This window comes from Danio rerio, chromosome 4 (genome assembly GCF_052040795.2).
Source record: "Danio rerio strain M-AB ecotype USA chromosome 4, GRCz13ab, whole genome shotgun sequence".
In the NCBI taxonomy this organism is placed as follows: Eukaryota; Metazoa; Chordata; class Actinopteri; order Cypriniformes; family Danionidae; genus Danio; species Danio rerio.
Window position 1 is genome coordinate 71,861,072 of NC_141024.2, and position 17,322 is coordinate 71,878,393.

The following is a 17,322-nucleotide window of genomic DNA, read 5'->3' on the forward strand; positions in this document are numbered from 1 at the left end:
CTCCGGGTTGACAAAGCCTTGTCTTTGCTTCAAGCAGTTTGCTAACAAGGTGCTGAACAGAGCGCCAGTGGCACAAAGGATAACGCTTGTGACGATGGATCAGAAGATTGTAGGTTACGGAAACTAAGAAACTGTGCATGAGAACGTGCGTGAGTGTATGAGTGGCACTTGAGCAAGCAGAGCAGGGAAGTGCGGGCGGTCAGAAAGAACTGGAGTTTGTGCCAAGACTGGGTCTCAAAAGTGGCAGTTCCCATATGGTCTAGCGGTCAGGATTCCTGGTTTTCACGCAGGCGGCCCGGGTTCGACTCCCGGTATGGGAAGGCTTGAGTGCTTTTGCTTCTGTCCTTTTCGGCCAGCAGTCGGACTGCAGCGACCTTGTAGGGTGTTGTTGTGTAAGTGCCTCGTAAGCCTTCGATAGCTCAGTTGGTAGAGCGGAGGACTGTAGGTGGGATGTTGGCAATCCTTAGGTCGCTGGTTCGACTCCAGCTCGAAGGAGGCCTTTTGCGCTCAGCCCTGCTTTCTTGCCTTTGCCAAGTCATGCTAGGCGCTACAGCTCGAGGTTTACCATGGAGGTGAAAAGAAAGTTCCCTGACCGGGAATCGAACCCGGGCCGCGGCGGTGAGAGCGCCGAATCCTAACCACTAGACCACCAGGGAAGGGCTGGCAAGAGCTTGCCCTCAAGCCTCGCTGTGGGCCTCCAGCCAGGTGTGCTGCAGCTGCCTGCTCTGACAAAAATAGCTCTAACACTTGTAACCTCCTCCTGGAGAGGAGAAAGTCTCAGAGCCTGGATCACAGTTCTTCTAGGGAGGGACTGTCACATGCTCTGTGTAAGAGCATCCTATCGGCACCACAACTTGTCATGATAACAAAGCACAGCATGCATCGAAGGAACTCCATCTTGACCGAACCGTGTCCTCCTATCGGAGCAGGGTGCTCTTGAGCAGTGCAGAGAGAAACTGGGCCAGTGGCGCAATGGATAACGCGTCTGACTACGGATCAGAAGATTCTAGGTTCGACTCCTGGCTGGCTGGCTCGCTCTGGACTGTTTGCCCTGCTGTCAGTCAGTGCACTGCGGTCGCCGTTTGCCCCTGCCGGAGTTGTTCGGTTCTACTCTGGAGTGAATCGAGTTTCTGGGGCCGCCAGCACAGAGCCCGTGGGGTGCTCCCCTGGTTTCAAGGGCTGCCCCAACTGCTCTCATGTCTTGGTCCTGTACATCCCTCGGGACTTCCAGAATAAAGCAGTACAGCCAGTCTCCTTTGAAGACGCCAGTGACAGCTTGTAGACCAAAATGTTTGCTGTGAGGCTAAGGCGTTCTACTGCAGCACAGATACACGTACGTAAAAGCAGACAAGATTCAAAAACAAAGTGCCAACCCCAAACAAGGTTGCAGTCAAAATGACCATCTCAGACAAGTGTGAGCAATGCTTCAGTCTCTGTTATATGTCTGCAAATATGCCACACAGTGCAGATGCTCATACTACTGAAAAGGAAGTTACCTGACTGAGACTGAGCCTGCTCCAAATGGCCTGGTCAGCTCCAAGTGTGTGAAACTTAAGCGCCAAGTGGGCTGTACAAACCTCCTGGAGTTTCATTCATTTAACGTCTCCTACAAGACACTGCGTCCAGCCTATTATGTTTGAATGTCAAACCTACCCCAATCCTAAACCCAAGCTCAAAGTTTCCTGCTGCGTTTTATGGACCTCCAAACTTACCCCAACTCTAAACCCAACCTCACAGTAACAAACCTCCATGTGGTTTTCATTTATTCAATGTCTTGTACATGGCACAGAATACAACCTATTGCATTTTACTAATATCACACCTACCCCAGCCCCAGGGCCAACCTCACAGTAATCTGCTGTTTTGTATTCAATTTTACACCTAGCCCAACCCTAAACACAACCTCAGAGTAACCAGTTTCTATTTTCTTTATTTTTATGACTGTCTACTACAGCTACATCAATCGCAAACCCAGCCTACTTGTGGCATAAGTGCTTACCACTTAGAGGTCAGCCAGCCAACTTGCAGTGTAATCTCCTCCACTTGTAGATCTCTGAGCTGCAGCAACACCTAAGTGCTCTGACACAAAGACATAAAAGAAACCATTGCTTTTAACCTCCTCTTGGAGAGGAGAGAGTCTCCGACCCTGGATCTCAGGTCTTCTGTGGAGGGACTGTCAGGAATCCTGTGAGAGCATCCCATCCACACAACCTCTCGCCATAAAAACAAAGCAGAACGTGTGGTGAAGGAACTCCGGGTTGACAAAGCCTTGTCCTTGCTTCAAGCAGTTTGCTAACAAGGTGCTGAACAGAGCGCCAGTGGCACAAAGGATAACGCTTGTGACGATGGATCAGAAGATTGTAGGTTACGGAAACTAAGAAACTGTGCATGAGAACGTGCGTGAGTGTATGAGTGGCACTTGAGCAAGCGGAGCAGGGAAGTGCGGGCGGTCAGAAAGAACTGGAGTTTGTGCCAAGACTGGGTCTCAAAAGTGGCAGTTCCCATATGGTCTAGCGGTCAGGATTCCTGGTTTTCACCCAGGCGGCCCGGGTTCGACTCCCGGTATGGGAAGGCTTGTAGGGTGTTGTTGTGTAAGTGCCTCGTAAGCCTTCGATAGCTCAGTTGATAGAGCGGAGGACTGTAGGTGGGATGTTGGCAATCCTTAGGTCGCTGGTTCGACTCCGGCTCGAAGGAGGCCTTTTGCGCTCAGCCCTGCTTTCTTGCCTTTGCCAAGTCATGCTAGGCGCTACAGCTCGAGGTTTACCATGGAGGTGAAAAGAAAGTTCCCTGACCGGGAATCGAACCCGGGCCGCGGCGGTGAGAGCGCCGAATCCTAACCACTAGACCACCAGGGAAGGGCTGGCAAGAGCTTGCCCTCAAGCCTCGCTGTGGGCCTGCAGCCAGGTGTGCTGCAGCTGCCTGCTCTGACAAAAATAGCTCTAACGCTTGTAACCTCCTCCTGGAGAGGAGAAAGTCTCAGAGCCTGGATCACAGTTCTTCTAGGGAGGGACTGTCACATGCTCTGTGTAAGAGCATCCTATCGGCACCACAACTTGTCATGATAACAAAGCACAGCATGCGTCGAAGGAACTCCATCTTGACCGAACCGTGTCCTCCTATCGGAGCAGGGTGCTCTTGAGCAGTGCAGAGACAGACTGGGCCAGTGGTGCAATGGATAACGCGTCTGACTACGGATCAGAAGATTCTAGGTTCGACTCCTGGCTGGCTCGCTCTGGTCTTTTTGCCTTGCTGTCAGTCAGTGCACTGCGGTCGCCGTTTGCCCCTGCCGGAGTTGTTCGGTTCTACTCTGGAGTGAATCGAGTTTCTGGGGCCGCCAGCACAGAGCCCGTGGGGTGCTCCCCTGGTTTCAAAGGCTGCCCCAACTGCTCTCATGTCTTGGTCCTGTACATCCCTCGGGACTTCCAGAATAAAGCAGTACAGCCAGTCTCCTTTGAAGACGCCAGTGACAGCTTGTAGACCAAAATGTTTGCTGTGAGGCTAAGGCGTTCTACTGCAGCACAGATACACGTACGTAAAAGCAGACAAGATTCAAAAACAAAGTGCCAACCCCAAACAAGGTTCCAGTCAAAATGACCATCTCAGACAAGTGTGAGCAATGCTTCAGTCTCTGTTATATGTCTGCAAATATGCCACACAGTGCAGATGCTCATACTACTGAAAAGGAAGTTACCTGACTGAGACTGAGACTGAGCCTGCTCCAAATGGCCTGGTCAGCTCCAAGTGTGTGAAACTTAAGCGCCAAGTGGGCTGTACAAACCTCCTGGAGTTTCATTCATTTAACGTCTCCTACAAGACACTGCGTCCAGCCTATTATGTTTGAATGTCAAACCTACCCCAATCCTAAACCCAAGCTCAAAGTTTCCTGCTGCGTTTTATGGACCTCCAAACTTACCCCAACTCTAAACCCAACCTCACAGTAACAAACCTCCATGTGGTTTTCATTTATTCAATGTCTTGTACATGGCACAGAATACAACCTATTGCATTTTACTAATATCACACCTACCCCAGCCCCAGGGCCAACCTCACAGTAATCTGCTGTTTTGTATTCAATTTTACACCTAGCCCAACCCTAAACACAACCTCAGAGTAACCAGTTTCTATTTTCTTTATTTTTATGACTGTCTACTACAGCTACATCAATCGCAAACCCAGCCTACTTGTGGCATAAGTGCTTACCACTTAGAGGTCAGCCAGCCAACTTGCAGTGTAATCTCCTCCACTTGTAGATCTCTGAGCTGCAGCAACACCTAAGTGCTCTGACACAAAGACATAAAAGAAACCATTGCTTTTAACCTCCTCTTGGAGAGGAGAGAGTCTCCGACCCTGGATCTCAGGTCTTCTGTGGAGGGACTGTCAGGAATCCTGTGAGAGCATCCCATCCACACAACCTCTCGCCATAAAAACAAAGCAGAACGTGTGGTGAAGGAACTCCGGGTTGACAAAGCCTTGTCCTTGCTTCAAGCAGTTTGCTAACAAGGTGCTGAACAGAGCGCCAGTGGCACAAAGGATAACGCTTGTGACGATGGATCAGAAGATTGTAGGTTACGGAAACTAAGAAACTGTGCATGAGAACGTGCGTGAGTGTATGAGTGGCACTTGAGCAAGCGGAGCAGGGAAGTGCGGGCGGTCAGAAAGAACTGGAGTTTGTGCCAAGACTGGGTCTCAAAAGTGGCAGTTCCCATATGGTCTAGCGGTCAGGATTCCTGGTTTTCACCCAGGCGGCCCGGGTTCGACTCCCGGTATGGGAAGGCTTGTAGGGTGTTGTTGTGTAAGTGCCTCGTAAGCCTTCGATAGCTCAGTTGGTAGAGCGGAGGACTGTAGGTGGGATGTTGGCAATCCTTAGGTCGCTGGTTCGAAGGAGGCCTTTTGCGCTCAGCCCTGCTTTCTTGCCTTTGCCAAGTCATGCTAGGCGCTACAGCTCGAGGTTTACCATGGAGGTGAAAAGAAAGTTCCCTGACCGGGAATCGAACCCGGGCCGCGGCGGTGAGAGCGCCGAATCCTAACCACTAGACCACCAGGGAAGGGCTGGCAAGAGCTTGCCCTCAAGCCTCGCTGTGGGCCTGCAGCCAGGTGTGCTGCAGCTGCCTGCTCTGACAAAAATAGCTCTAACGCTTGTAACCTCCTCCTGGAGAGGAGAAAGTCTCAGAGCCTGGATCACAGTTCTTCTAGGGAGGGACTGTCACATGCTCTGTGTAAGAGCATCCTATCGGCACCACAACTTGTCATGATAACAAAGCACAGCATGCGTCGAAGGAACTCCATCTTGACCGAACCGTGTCCTCCTATCGGAGCAGGGTGCTCTTGAGCAGTGCAGAGACAGACTGGGCCAGTGGTGCAATGGATAACGCGTCTGACTACGGATCAGAAGATTCTAGGTTCGACTCCTGGCTGGCTCGCTCTGGTCTTTTTGCCTTGCTGTCAGTCAGTGCACTGCGGTCGCCGTTTGCCCCTGCCGGAGTTGTTCGGTTCTACTCTGGAGTGAATCGAGTTTCTGGGGCCGCCAGCACAGAGCCCGTGGGGTGCTCCCCTGGTTTCAAAGGCTGCCCCAACTGCTCTCATGTCTTGGTCCTGTACATCCCTCGGGACTTCCAGAATAAAGCAGTACAGCCAGTCTCCTTTGAAGACGCCAGTGACAGCTTGTAGACCAAAATGTTTGCTGTGAGGCTAAGGCGTTCTACTGCAGCACAGATACACGTACGTAAAAGCAGACAAGATTCAAAAACAAAGTGCCAACCCCAAACAAGGTTCCAGTCAAAATGACCATCTCAGACAAGTGTGAGCAATGCTTCAGTCTCTGTTATATGTCTGCAAATATGCCACACAGTGCAGATGCTCATACTACTGAAAAGGAAGTTACCTGACTGAGACTGAGACTGAGCCTGCTCCAAATGGCCTGCTCCAAATGGCCTGGTCAGCTCCAAGTGTGTGAAACTTAAGCGCCAAGTGGGCTGTACAAACCTCCTGGAGTTTCATTCATTTAACGTCTCCTACAAGACACTGCGTCCAGCCTATTATGTTTGAATGTCAAACCTACCCCAATCCTAAACCCAAGCTCAAAGTTTCCTGCTGCGTTTTATGGACCTCCAAACTTACCCCAACTCTAAACCCAACCTCACAGTAACAAACCTCCATGTGGTTTTCATTTATTCAATGTCTTGTACATGGCACAGAATACAACCTATTGCATTTTACTAATATCACACCTACCCCAGCCCCAGGGCCAACCTCACAGTAATCTGCTGTTTTGTATTCAATTTTACACCTAGCCCAACCCTAAACACAACCTCAGAGTAACCAGTTTCTATTTTCTTTATTTTTATGACTGTCTACTACAGCTACATCAATCGCAAACCCAGCCTACTTGTGGCATAAGTGCTTACCACTTAGAGGTCAGCCAGCCAACTTGCAGTGTAATCTCCTCCACTTGTAGATCTCTGAGCTGCAGCAACACCTAAGTGCTCTGACACAAAGACATAAAAGAAACCATTGCTTTTAACCTCCTCTTGGAGAGGAGAGAGTCTCCGACCCTGGATCTCAGGTCTTCTGTGGAGGGACTGTCAGGAATCCTGTGAGAGCATCCCATCCACACAACCTCTCGCCATAAAAACAAAGCAGAACGTGTGGTGAAGGAACTCCGGGTTGACAAAGCCTTGTCCTTGCTTCAAGCAGTTTGCTAACAAGGTGCTGAACAGAGCGCCAGTGGCACAAAGGATAACGCTTGTGACGATGGATCAGAAGATTGTAGGTTACGGAAACTAAGAAACTGTGCATGAGAACGTGCGTGAGTGTATGAGTGGCACTTGAGCAAGCGGAGCAGGGAAGTGCGGGCGGTCAGAAAGAACTGGAGTTTGTGCCAAGACTGGGTCTCAAAAGTGGCAGTTCCCATATGGTCTAGCGGTCAGGATTCCTGGTTTTCACCCAGGCGGCCCGGGTTCGACTCCCGGTATGGGAAGGCTTGTAGGGTGTTGTTGTGTAAGTGCCTCGTAAGCCTTCGATAGCTCAGTTGGTAGAGCGGAGGACTGTAGGTGGGATGTTGGCAATCCTTAGGTCGCTGGTTCGAAGGAGGCCTTTTGCGCTCAGCCCTGCTTTCTTGCCTTTGCCAAGTCATGCTAGGCGCTACAGCTCGAGGTTTACCATGGAGGTGAAAAGAAAGTTCCCTGACCGGGAATCGAACCCGGGCCGCGGCGGTGAGAGCGCCGAATCCTAACCACTAGACCACCAGGGAAGGGCTGGCAAGAGCTTGCCCTCAAGCCTCGCTGTGGGCCTGCAGCCAGGTGTGCTGCAGCTGCCTGCTCTGACAAAAATAGCTCTAACGCTTGTAACCTCCTCCTGGAGAGGAGAAAGTCTCAGAGCCTGGATCACAGTTCTTCTAGGGAGGGACTGTCACATGCTCTGTGTAAGAGCATCCTATCGGCACCACAACTTGTCATGATAACAAAGCACAGCATGCGTCGAAGGAACTCCATCTTGACCGAACCGTGTCCTCCTATCGGAGCAGGGTGCTCTTGAGCAGTGCAGAGAGAGACTGGGCCAGTGGCGCAATGGATAACGCGTCTGACTACGGATCAGAAGATTCTAGGTTCGACTCCTGGCTGGCTCGCTCTGGTCTTTTTGCCTTGCTGTCAGTCAGTGCACTGCGGTCGCCGTTTGCCCCTGCCGGAGTTGTTCGGTTCTACTCTGGAGTGAATCGAGTTTCTGGGGCCGCCAGCACAGAGCCCGTGGGGTGCTCCCCTGGTTTCAAAGGCTGCCCCAACTGCTCTCATGTCTTGGTCCTGTACATCCCTCGGGACTTCCAGAATAAAGCAGTACAGCCAGTCTCCTTTGAAGACGCCAGTGACAGCTTGTAGACCAAAATGTTTGCTGTGAGGCTAAGGCGTTCTACTGCAGCACAGATACACGTACGTAAAAGCAGACAAGATTCAAAAACAAAGTGCCAACCCCAAACAAGGTTCCAGTCAAAATGACCATCTCAGACAAGTGTGAGCAATGCTTCAGTCTCTGTTATATGTCTGCAAATATGCCACACAGTGCAGATGCTCATACTACTGAAAAGGAAGTTACCTGACTGAGACTGAGACTGAGCCTGCTCCAAATGGCCTGCTCCAAATGGCCTGGTCTGCTCCAAGTGTGTGAAACTTAAGCGCCAAGTGGGCTGTACAAACCTCCTGGAGTTTCATTCATTTAACGTCTCCTACAAGACACTGCGTCCAGCCTATTATGTTTGAATGTCAAACCTACCCCAATCCTAAACCCAAGCTCAAAGTTTCCTGCTGCGTTTTATGGACCTCCAAACTTACCCCAACTCTAAACCCAACCTCACAGTAACAAACCTCCATGTGGTTTTCATTTATTCAATGTCTTGTACATGGCACAGAATACAACCTATTGCATTTTACTAATATCACACCTACCCCAGCCCCAGGGCCAACCTCACAGTAATCTGCTGTTTTGTATTCAATTTTACACCTAGCCCAACCCTAAACACAACCTCAGAGTAACCAGTTTCTATTTTCTTTATTTTTATGACTGTCTACTACAGCTACATCAATCGCAAACCCAGCCTACTTGTGGCATAAGTGCTTACCACTTAGAGGTCAGCCAGCCAACTTGCAGTGTAATCTCCTCCACTTGTAGATCTCTGAGCTGCAGCAACACCTAAGTGCTCTGACACAAAGACATAAAAGAAACCATTGCTTTTAACCTCCTCTTGGAGAGGAGAGAGTCTCCGACCCTGGATCTCAGGTCTTCTGTGGAGGGACTGTCAGGAATCCTGTGAGAGCATCCCATCCACACAACCTCTCGCCATAAAAACAAAGCAGAACGTGTGGTGAAGGATCTCCGGGTTGACAAAGCCTTGTCCTTGCTTCAAGCAGTTTGCTAACAAGGTGCTGAACAGAGCGCCAGTGGCACAAAGGATAACGCTTGTGACGATGGATCAGAAGATTGTAGGTTACGGAAACTAAGAAACTGTGCATGAGAACGTGTATGAGTGGCACTTGAGCAAGCGGAGCAGGGAAGTGCGGGCGGTCAGAAAGAACTGGAGTTTGTGCCAAGACTGGGTCTCAAAAGTGGCAGTTCCCATATGGTCTAGCGGTCAGGATTCCTGGTTTTCACCCAGGCGGCCCGGGTTCGACTCCCGGTATGGGAAGGCTTGAGTGCTTTTGCTTCTGTCCTTTTCGGCCAGCAGTCGGACTGCAGCGACCTTGTAGGGTGTTGTTGTGTAAGTGCCTCGTAAGCCTTCGATAGCTCAGTTGGTAGAGCGGAGGACTGTAGGTGGGATGTTGGCAATCCTTAGGTCGCTGGTTCAACTCCGGCTCGAAGGAGGACTTTTGCGCTCAGCCCTGCTTTCTTGCCTTTGCCAAGTCATGCTAGGCGCTACAGCTCGAGGTTTACCATGGAGGTGAAAAGAAAGTTCCCTGACCGGGAATCGAACCCGGGCCGCGGCGGTGAGAGCGCCGAATCCTAACCACTAGACCACCAGGGAAGGGCTGGCAAGAGCTTGCCCTCAAGCCTGGCTGTGGGCCTCCAGCCAGGTGTGCTGCAGCTGCCTGCTCTGACAAAAATAGCTCTAACGCTTGTAACCTCCTCCTGGAGAGGAGAAAGTCTCAGAGCCTGGATCACAGTTCTTCTAGGGAGGGACTGTCACATGCTCTGTGTAAGAGCATCCTATCGGCACCACAACTTGTCATGATAACAAAGCACAGCATGCGTCGAAGGAACTCCATCTTGACCGAACCGTGTCCTCCTATCGGAGCAGGGTGCTCTTGAGCAGTGCAGAGAGAGACTGGGCCAGTGGCGCAATGGATAACGCGTCTGACTACGGATCAGAAGATTCTAGGTTCGACTCCTGGCTGGCTCGCTCTGGTCTTTTTGCCTTGCTGTCAGTCAGTGCACTGCGGTCGCCGTTTGCCCCTGCCGGAGTTGTTCGGTTCTACTCTGGAGTGAATCGAGTTTCTGGGGCCGCCAGCACAGAGCCCGTGGGGTGCTCCCCTGGTTTCAAAGGCTGCCCCAACTGCTCTCATGTCTTGGTCCTGTACATCCCTCGGGACTTCCAGAATAAAGCAGTACAGCCAGTCTCCTTTGAAGACGCCAGTGACAGCTTGTAGACCAAAATGTTTGCTGTGAGGCTAAGGCGTTCTACTGCAGCACAGATACACGTACTTAAAAGCAGACAAGATTCAAAAACAAAGTGCCAACCCCAAACAAGGTTGCAGTCAAAATGACCATCTCAGACAAGTGTGAGCAATGCTTCAGTCTCTGTTATATGTCTGCAAATATGCCACACAGTGCAGATGCTCATACTACTGAAAAGGAAGTTACCTGACTGAGACTGAGACTGAGCCTGCTCCAAATGGCCTGCTCCAAATGGCCTGGTCAGCTCCAAGTGTGTGAAACTTAAGCGCCAAGTGGGCTGTACAAACCTCCTGGAGTTTCATTCATTTAACGTCTCATACAAGACACTGCGTCCAGCCTATTATGTTTGAATGTCAAACTTACCCCAATCCTAAACCCAAGCTCAAAGTTTCCTGCTGCGTTTTATGGACCTCCAAACTTACCCCAACTCTAAACCCAACCTCACAGTAACAAACCTCCATGTGGTTTTCATTTATTCAATGTCTTGTACATGGCACAGAATACAACCTATTGCATTTTACTAATATCACACCTACCCCAGCCCCAGGGCCAACCTCACAGTAATCTGCTGTTTTGTATTCAATTTTACACCTAGCCCAACCCTAAACACAACCTCAGAGTAACCAGTTTCTATTTTCTTTATTTTTATGACTGTCTACTACAGCTACATCAATCGCAAACCCAGCCTACTTGTGGCATAAGTGCTTACCACTTAGAGGTCAGCCAGCCAACTTGCAGTGTAATCTCCTCCACTTGTAGATCTCTGAGCTGCAGCAACACCTAAGTGCTCTGACACAAAGACATAAAAGAAACCATTGCTTTTAACCTCCTCTTGGAGAGGAGAGAATCTCCGACCCTGGATCTCAGGTCTTCTGTGGAGGGACTGTCAGGAATCCTGTGAGAGCATCCCATCCACACAACCTCTTGCCATAAAAATTAGCGTTGGGGTACTCAAACTTGGACTCGAACTCGAGTCCAGTTTTGATTGGACTCGGACTTGTCACGTACTTGGGGAAACTTTTACTCGGACTTGACTCGGACTTGGACATTTTGGACTCGGAAAATATCACGAGTACAGTCGAGTCCACATCATTCATAACACAAATAAAGATATTAAAAATTGCTAAAAACAGCATGAAACTATAACAATATTTTAGCGATCTCTCTGGCTGCATGCCAAAATTTATTTACGCCAACGCACCTGCAGGTAGCAGTGTCACGTCTTCACCTTAAACATACCAGAAATAGCCATAAAGCACACAATGCGTGGCTAGGTCTAGGACTGTCTTCAAAATCAGCGATAATTTGTTTTCTACCAACATGTAGAAAGAAAACAAAAAAGGTAAGAGCTTATTTACTTGAATTGTATATTCATATCGTAGGGATGATGTTAATACATACTGGCAATATTGTTTTGTTGTTTATATTGGTGTCAATATATCCGCAAATAACTTTCAGATTCAAAGTTTTGCGCTTTGGCTCCGAGCCAGAGAAAGATGCGCTCAGCGCTTGATTTAGGCCAGGGCTTCTAAAATCTGGACTCCGTAATATTCAAAGTTTTCCTGTGTGACTCTTGTAATGACATCCCGCTATCATCCCGTTTCATTTTCCAATACTTCCCCCATATGTTTAATCTTTATATGAAAAGTGAAAGCACCGTCAACACAACGATCTGAAATGCGATAGAACTGCAAGAGCTGTTCAAGAGAATTGTGCTTCCGCTTTATTTTGGCTTGAAAGCGTGTTAAATTGAATATAAAAACATCTGCATTCTCTTTCTTTACCGTAAAGATGTGCGTCGATTGTCACAGCTTCTGAATCAGTGTAGCCTATTATGCATGCTGACTGACGGACGCGTTCCGTATAATAAACTCATCCCAGATCCCAGATGAGCTTCTGATTTTGGGGGTTAGGGTTAGGAGAGTATAAAGAGAGTGTAAAATTACTGGAATTAAATGATGGTTCAGCAAAAATGTTGTAATAATGTTGCTTGGAGTTGCATATTATATTAAGTCAATATAAGCACAAATGGATTTAATGAAGAGTTATATTTAAATCCAGACAGCATTCAGAATGGATAATCACTGGATTAATCTTTTTAAAGATAGAATGAGGTTTGACTTTGTGTAAAAACTAATGTTCAGGTAATATTTTGATGACAGACATCGGAGAAATTAGGGGTGCCTGTGACCACAATGTGTGTCTTCTGTGATTGTGAGCAGCAGTATATATCTGCCCTACATGTTGAATATGCCAGAGAGAATCTGATAATGACTAATTTCTGGTTCTATTTATATGTAGTCTATGACAGAGTGCAAGAATATGTGTATAGCATAATTAATCATCTCAAAGTTTCATTCTGAATTATACATAGTTGTATGCTACGGAAGCGTAGAGCTGCCACCCAGGTAAAAAAAAAAAAAAAGAGCTTTATCACGTTTGTACAATATACTTTTCACGTTCTTACAATATAATATCACGTTTGTACAATATAATATCACGTTTGTACAATATAATATCACGTTCTTACAATATAATATCACGTTTGTACAATATACTTTTCACGTTCTTACAATATAATATCACGTTTGTACAATATAATATCGCGTTTGTACAATATAATATCACGTTTGTACAATATACTTTTCACGTTCTTACAATATAATATCGCGTTTGTACAATATAATATCGCGTTTGTACAATATAATATCGCGTTTGTACAATATAATATCACGTTTGTACAATATACTTTTCACTTTCTTACAATATAATATCATGTTTGTATTGTGATATTATATAATATATTATATATATTATATTGTACAAACGTGATATTATATTGTACAAACGTGATATTATATTGTACAAACGTGATATTATATTGTACAAACGTGATATTATATTGTACAAACGTGATATTATATTGTAAGAACGTGAAAAGTATATTGTACAAACGTGATATTATATTGTACAAACATGATATTATATTGTAAGAACGTGAAAAGTATATTGTACAAACGTGATATTATATTGTACAAACGTGATATTATATTGTACAAATGTGATATTATATTGTACAAACGTGATATTATATTGTACGAACGTGATATTATATTGTACAAACGTGATATTATATTGCACAAACGTGATATTATATTGTAAGAACGTGATATTATATTGTACAAACGTGAAAAGTATATTGTACAAACGTGATAAAGCTCTTTTTTTTTTTACCTGGGTGGCAGCTCTACGCTTCCGTAGTATGCTGATGTCATCACTGTCTTTTGAACTGAGGACCAGGATCATGACCTATCCTCAAAAGTTCCAATTTGTGTTAATTGGAACACAAAGACACAACTGGAGTGATGTATTAAGATCATTTAAAAAGTCTTTTGCAAGAATATTAATTTAATTTAACAATTCCAAAAGATACAAAAAAATATGTTTTATAGAATTATCTGTGGGCTGCACGGTGGCGCAGTGGGTAGGTCTGTCGCCTTACAGCAAGAAGGTCGCTGATTCGAGCTACGGCTGGGTCATTTGGTGTTTCTGTGTGGAGTTTGCACGTTCTCACCGTGTTGGCGTGGGTTTCCTCCGGGAGTTCCAGTTTCCTCCACAGTCCAAAAACTATAGGTGAATTGATGAACTAAATTGGCTATGGGGTATGAGTGTGTATGGATGTTTCCCAGTATTGTGTTTTAGCTGGAAAGGCATCCGCTGTGTAAAACATATGCTGGATAATTTGGCGGTTCATTCTGCTGTGGCGACCCCTGATTAATAAAGGGACTAAGTCGAAAAGAAAATAAATGATCGAATGAATGAGAATTAACTGTTGTCTTTTTAGACCTGAATTGTGAGCTGTTTTATGCTTAATCTTACCTGCCTGACTCTTCATCCTTCCTTTCTGCTTCATAGCATGTTTAGTTAAAATAAAATTTTAGTTTTGTCCACTTGCAAAACATACGCAGGTTTCACAATGCATGAGTGCTGCATATTTTTCGCCTTGTCTCAAAGTTGCAAAAACTTCTTTCTAAGTATTTGGAATGTAAACTTGCTTTATTAAAATGAAAGAATGTCCAAGACAAAGCTAATAAGTTTCTTTTGAGTATATGTGCACTAGCAGCCTGATCTCACGAGAAAACGTAAGTATTTTACGTTTTGCCAGTTTAGTGACTAATTCGTACGTATTCGTACGAGTTCAGTCGTACGAAATAGTACGATTTTAAAAAGGAGGCGTGGCACCTGACCCCACCCCTAACCCCAACCATAATTGGGGGATGAGCAAATCGTACTAAATTGTACGAATTAGATCGTACGAATTCATACGAATTAGCCACTAAATGAAAAAGTTACGAATTGTCGTGAGATTGTGTTGGCACTAGCAGTAGAATTGACTGGAATTCACCTCAAATCTTGCCTAGGGCTCCAAATTGGTTAGGGCCAGGCCTAATCATGATCATGCTGAATAATCGTGCGCGCACGCCTGCTTTAACACACTCCAGCAAAGCAATCATTTTAATGGAAGAAGATATCGGCCTCACTGAAAGAATTGATGTAGAGAATAGACAGTTCAAAGTTGAATGAACAGATAAGTATGTGTTTATTTTGCCCCAAGCCAGCTTGAATCAGTAACCTTCTTGCAGTGAGGCCATTGTGCTACCCACTGCACCACCGTGCTGCATCTTACGGATGTTTATTAAAAACAAGTTATGTAATATCAATTGTTTCATACATTTGACCTTAATAAAAAAATCAGATTTGGACCTTTTTAATGTAGACATTGAGAACCCCTGTTTTAGGCTAGCACTAACAGGTGGACCCTAGAAATCTGCACTGGACTATTTTTTCAGTCTGATTCCCACTGGGTTTTATTTTGCACCCAATCGCCCGCGATATGTATTCACTCTTTGTTTATTTAGAACAAATTTCTTCTGACTGTTAATACCCTGTTGAGACAGCATCGAAGCCGAATGGTCTCTCTTTGCTGAACCTTTATGTTCTGTGCTGATCTGGGTCAGTCGGCATGAATATGGTTTCATTTTCCACACTGGGCCTGATAACAGAGTTCTCTGGAATTAATCTTAATAAAAATGCATTGTTGCCTTGATCATGCAAGCGTAATTTAAACAGAAGAAATTTGAGAAAGTGGCATGATAATGTCAAACGTGTGAGTCTTGTAAAATAATATAAGTTCTACATATATCCTCCAATTTTCATTTTAATTTGATTTGAAGCAAGCTAACAGAAATGACAAGGCGTTTTGTAAAAAGTGTATCAAAAGTTTAAAATATTAATTTAACAGTTTAATTGTAATAGAAAATTTTATTTGATTTATTATTATTATTATTTTATTTTTATTATTATCATTTTATCATTTTCAATTTTTTTTACATAGGTGGCACCATGGCTCAGTGCTTAGCACTGTTGCCTCACAGCAAGCAGGTCACTGGTCACAGGGAAATTGAATTTAGTAAAATGGCCGTGGTGTGCGAGTGTGAATGAAAGTGAATGGAAAGTGAAGTGACCAAGCCAAAAGAAAATTAATAAATGAGTTCTATGACTGTCTGGACTCGGCCAGACTCGACTCGGACTCGGATGTTAAGGACTTGGACTCAAGTCCGACTCGACCCCTTTTGAACTCGGACTTGTACTCGACAGGTTAAGGACTTGGTCTCGACTGGGACTCGACAAAGGTGGACTCGACCCCAACTCTAAGAGCAGTAGTGCTCAACCCTGTTCCTGGAGATCTACCTTCCTGCAAAGTTTAGCTCCAACCCTGATCAAACGCAACTAAACCAACTAAATAGATCAGGGGTGGCCAACCCTATTCCTGGAGAGCCACCTTCCTGCAGATTTCAGTTGCTACCCATATTAAACACACCTGAACCAATTAATTAGGGCCTGAACACCACTTGATAATTACAGGCAGGTGTGTTTGATATGGGTGGCAACTGAAATCTGCAGGAAGGTGGCTCTCCAGGAATAGGGTTGGCCACCCCTGAAACATTAGCTGCGTTTCAAATCGCATACTTATGCACTATTCTACGCCATTTTGTAGTATAAAGTAGTGTGTTCACACTGAAAGCTAACAATAATAAGTGCACTTAAATTACACGGATGATGCACTCATTCAGCAGCTAAAATGAAGTGTGGAATGATGGACACTTCACGCACTCAACGACCGCAGGTTTGCTTACGTAGCGGAAGGGGCGGAGCTATCGGATGCACATGTTGAATAACTTTATTTATTTTAGATGGTGAAAGCAAAATTCTCCTACGAGAGTGATTATAGCGCCTCCCGATGGTGAATGCGGCTATACTCACGGCAGGTATTATTTGATAACCTGTTATAAGGTCATTAATTGTTGGAGCTTCAGTGGTTTCATTTATGTATATTATTTATTTCTCACACATAACTAATATGATACTGAATTAAAAAAACAAGCAGGAAAAATGGCTATGATATCATAAATAATCTCTTCAGACTGACACTTTAATTTTCTTTTGGCCTTCCATGCTATATGTATAAGTAGTGTGATTAACACTAACTATAGCAGCCTAAATAAAAGACATTTATAGTAAGAAGTTGAAGAGCCTGACTAAAGCAGACTCTGTCCTCCATCACGGTGACTTCAAATGAACAACAGAAATTTCATTAAGAGCTTTTGTTCACATGACAGAAATAAAGTCACAGGTCAGTAATAGGTGAAGCTCCATGATAAGTTGTTTAATTTGATGAGTTGTTTTAAAGATGTTGAAAAATAACATTTTTTAATGTGTAATTTGTTTTATTTTTATTGATTATTATTTTATTTAGAGTTTTTTTTTCTCAGTTGATTTCATCTTTGGTTTTGGCTTGTGTTTTTCTTTCCTTCAGTGATTCTGCTTGTTAACAGTTGTTCATCAATAATTCTCAATCCTCCTTTAATTAGACACTTAATTGTCTCATTAACTTCATCACTGTCTGAGTGTTCAGCTTTCTGTAGTGAGGACACTAGTTAGGATTTTGCTGTGGAATTTAAGGCTTAAGTGTGTTCGAATGAAAAATACAGACTATGGGATTTGTTTTTAACAGAAATATTCTGGAAACTGAATTTACGAATGTAAAATGTTGAAAACAGCAGATTACTGGCAACCACTGCTGCCAGTATTTTGACATACATT

The 17,322-nt window shown here is 45.3% G+C and overlaps 1 protein-coding gene and 18 non-coding genes across 19 annotated transcripts in view; 14 read left to right on the top strand and 5 right to left on the bottom strand.

The window, feature by feature from the left end:
• Positions 1–17,322, top strand: part of myrfl (myelin regulatory factor like) — a 250,410-nt gene that overhangs the window by 225,417 nt on the left and 7,671 nt on the right. The gene's annotated exons all lie outside the window — the stretch shown is intronic.
• trnae-uuc (transfer RNA glutamic acid (anticodon UUC)) lies at positions 249–320 on the top strand. Its single transcript has one exon. It is a non-coding gene; the product is annotated as a tRNA-Glu (tRNA).
• trnay-gua (transfer RNA tyrosine (anticodon GUA)) lies at positions 409–495 on the top strand. Its single transcript is given in 2 exon segments — positions 409–445; positions 460–495. It is a non-coding gene; the product is annotated as a tRNA-Tyr (tRNA).
• Positions 585–656, bottom strand: trnae-cuc (transfer RNA glutamic acid (anticodon CUC)). The gene has a single exon. It is a non-coding gene; the product is annotated as a tRNA-Glu (tRNA).
• trnar-acg (transfer RNA arginine (anticodon ACG)) lies at positions 959–1,035 on the top strand. Its single transcript has one exon. It is a non-coding gene; the product is annotated as a tRNA-Arg (tRNA).
• trnae-uuc (transfer RNA glutamic acid (anticodon UUC)) lies at positions 2,500–2,571 on the top strand. Its single transcript has one exon. It is a non-coding gene; the product is annotated as a tRNA-Glu (tRNA).
• Positions 2,608–2,694, top strand: trnay-gua (transfer RNA tyrosine (anticodon GUA)). The gene is given in 2 exon segments: positions 2,608–2,644; positions 2,659–2,694. It is a non-coding gene; the product is annotated as a tRNA-Tyr (tRNA).
• On the bottom strand, positions 2,784–2,855 carry trnae-cuc (transfer RNA glutamic acid (anticodon CUC)). Its single transcript has one exon. It is a non-coding gene; the product is annotated as a tRNA-Glu (tRNA).
• On the top strand, positions 3,158–3,230 carry trnar-acg (transfer RNA arginine (anticodon ACG)). The gene has a single exon. It is a non-coding gene; the product is annotated as a tRNA-Arg (tRNA).
• trnae-uuc (transfer RNA glutamic acid (anticodon UUC)) lies at positions 4,701–4,772 on the top strand. The gene has a single exon. It is a non-coding gene; the product is annotated as a tRNA-Glu (tRNA).
• Positions 4,974–5,045, bottom strand: trnae-cuc (transfer RNA glutamic acid (anticodon CUC)). Its single transcript has one exon. It is a non-coding gene; the product is annotated as a tRNA-Glu (tRNA).
• Positions 5,348–5,420, top strand: trnar-acg (transfer RNA arginine (anticodon ACG)). Its single transcript has one exon. It is a non-coding gene; the product is annotated as a tRNA-Arg (tRNA).
• On the top strand, positions 6,905–6,976 carry trnae-uuc (transfer RNA glutamic acid (anticodon UUC)). The gene has a single exon. It is a non-coding gene; the product is annotated as a tRNA-Glu (tRNA).
• trnae-cuc (transfer RNA glutamic acid (anticodon CUC)) lies at positions 7,178–7,249 on the bottom strand. Its single transcript has one exon. It is a non-coding gene; the product is annotated as a tRNA-Glu (tRNA).
• trnar-acg (transfer RNA arginine (anticodon ACG)) lies at positions 7,552–7,624 on the top strand. Its single transcript has one exon. It is a non-coding gene; the product is annotated as a tRNA-Arg (tRNA).
• Positions 9,101–9,172, top strand: trnae-uuc (transfer RNA glutamic acid (anticodon UUC)). Its single transcript has one exon. It is a non-coding gene; the product is annotated as a tRNA-Glu (tRNA).
• trnay-gua (transfer RNA tyrosine (anticodon GUA)) lies at positions 9,261–9,347 on the top strand. The gene is given in 2 exon segments: positions 9,261–9,297; positions 9,312–9,347. It is a non-coding gene; the product is annotated as a tRNA-Tyr (tRNA).
• On the bottom strand, positions 9,437–9,508 carry trnae-cuc (transfer RNA glutamic acid (anticodon CUC)). The gene has a single exon. It is a non-coding gene; the product is annotated as a tRNA-Glu (tRNA).
• trnar-acg (transfer RNA arginine (anticodon ACG)) lies at positions 9,811–9,883 on the top strand. The gene has a single exon. It is a non-coding gene; the product is annotated as a tRNA-Arg (tRNA).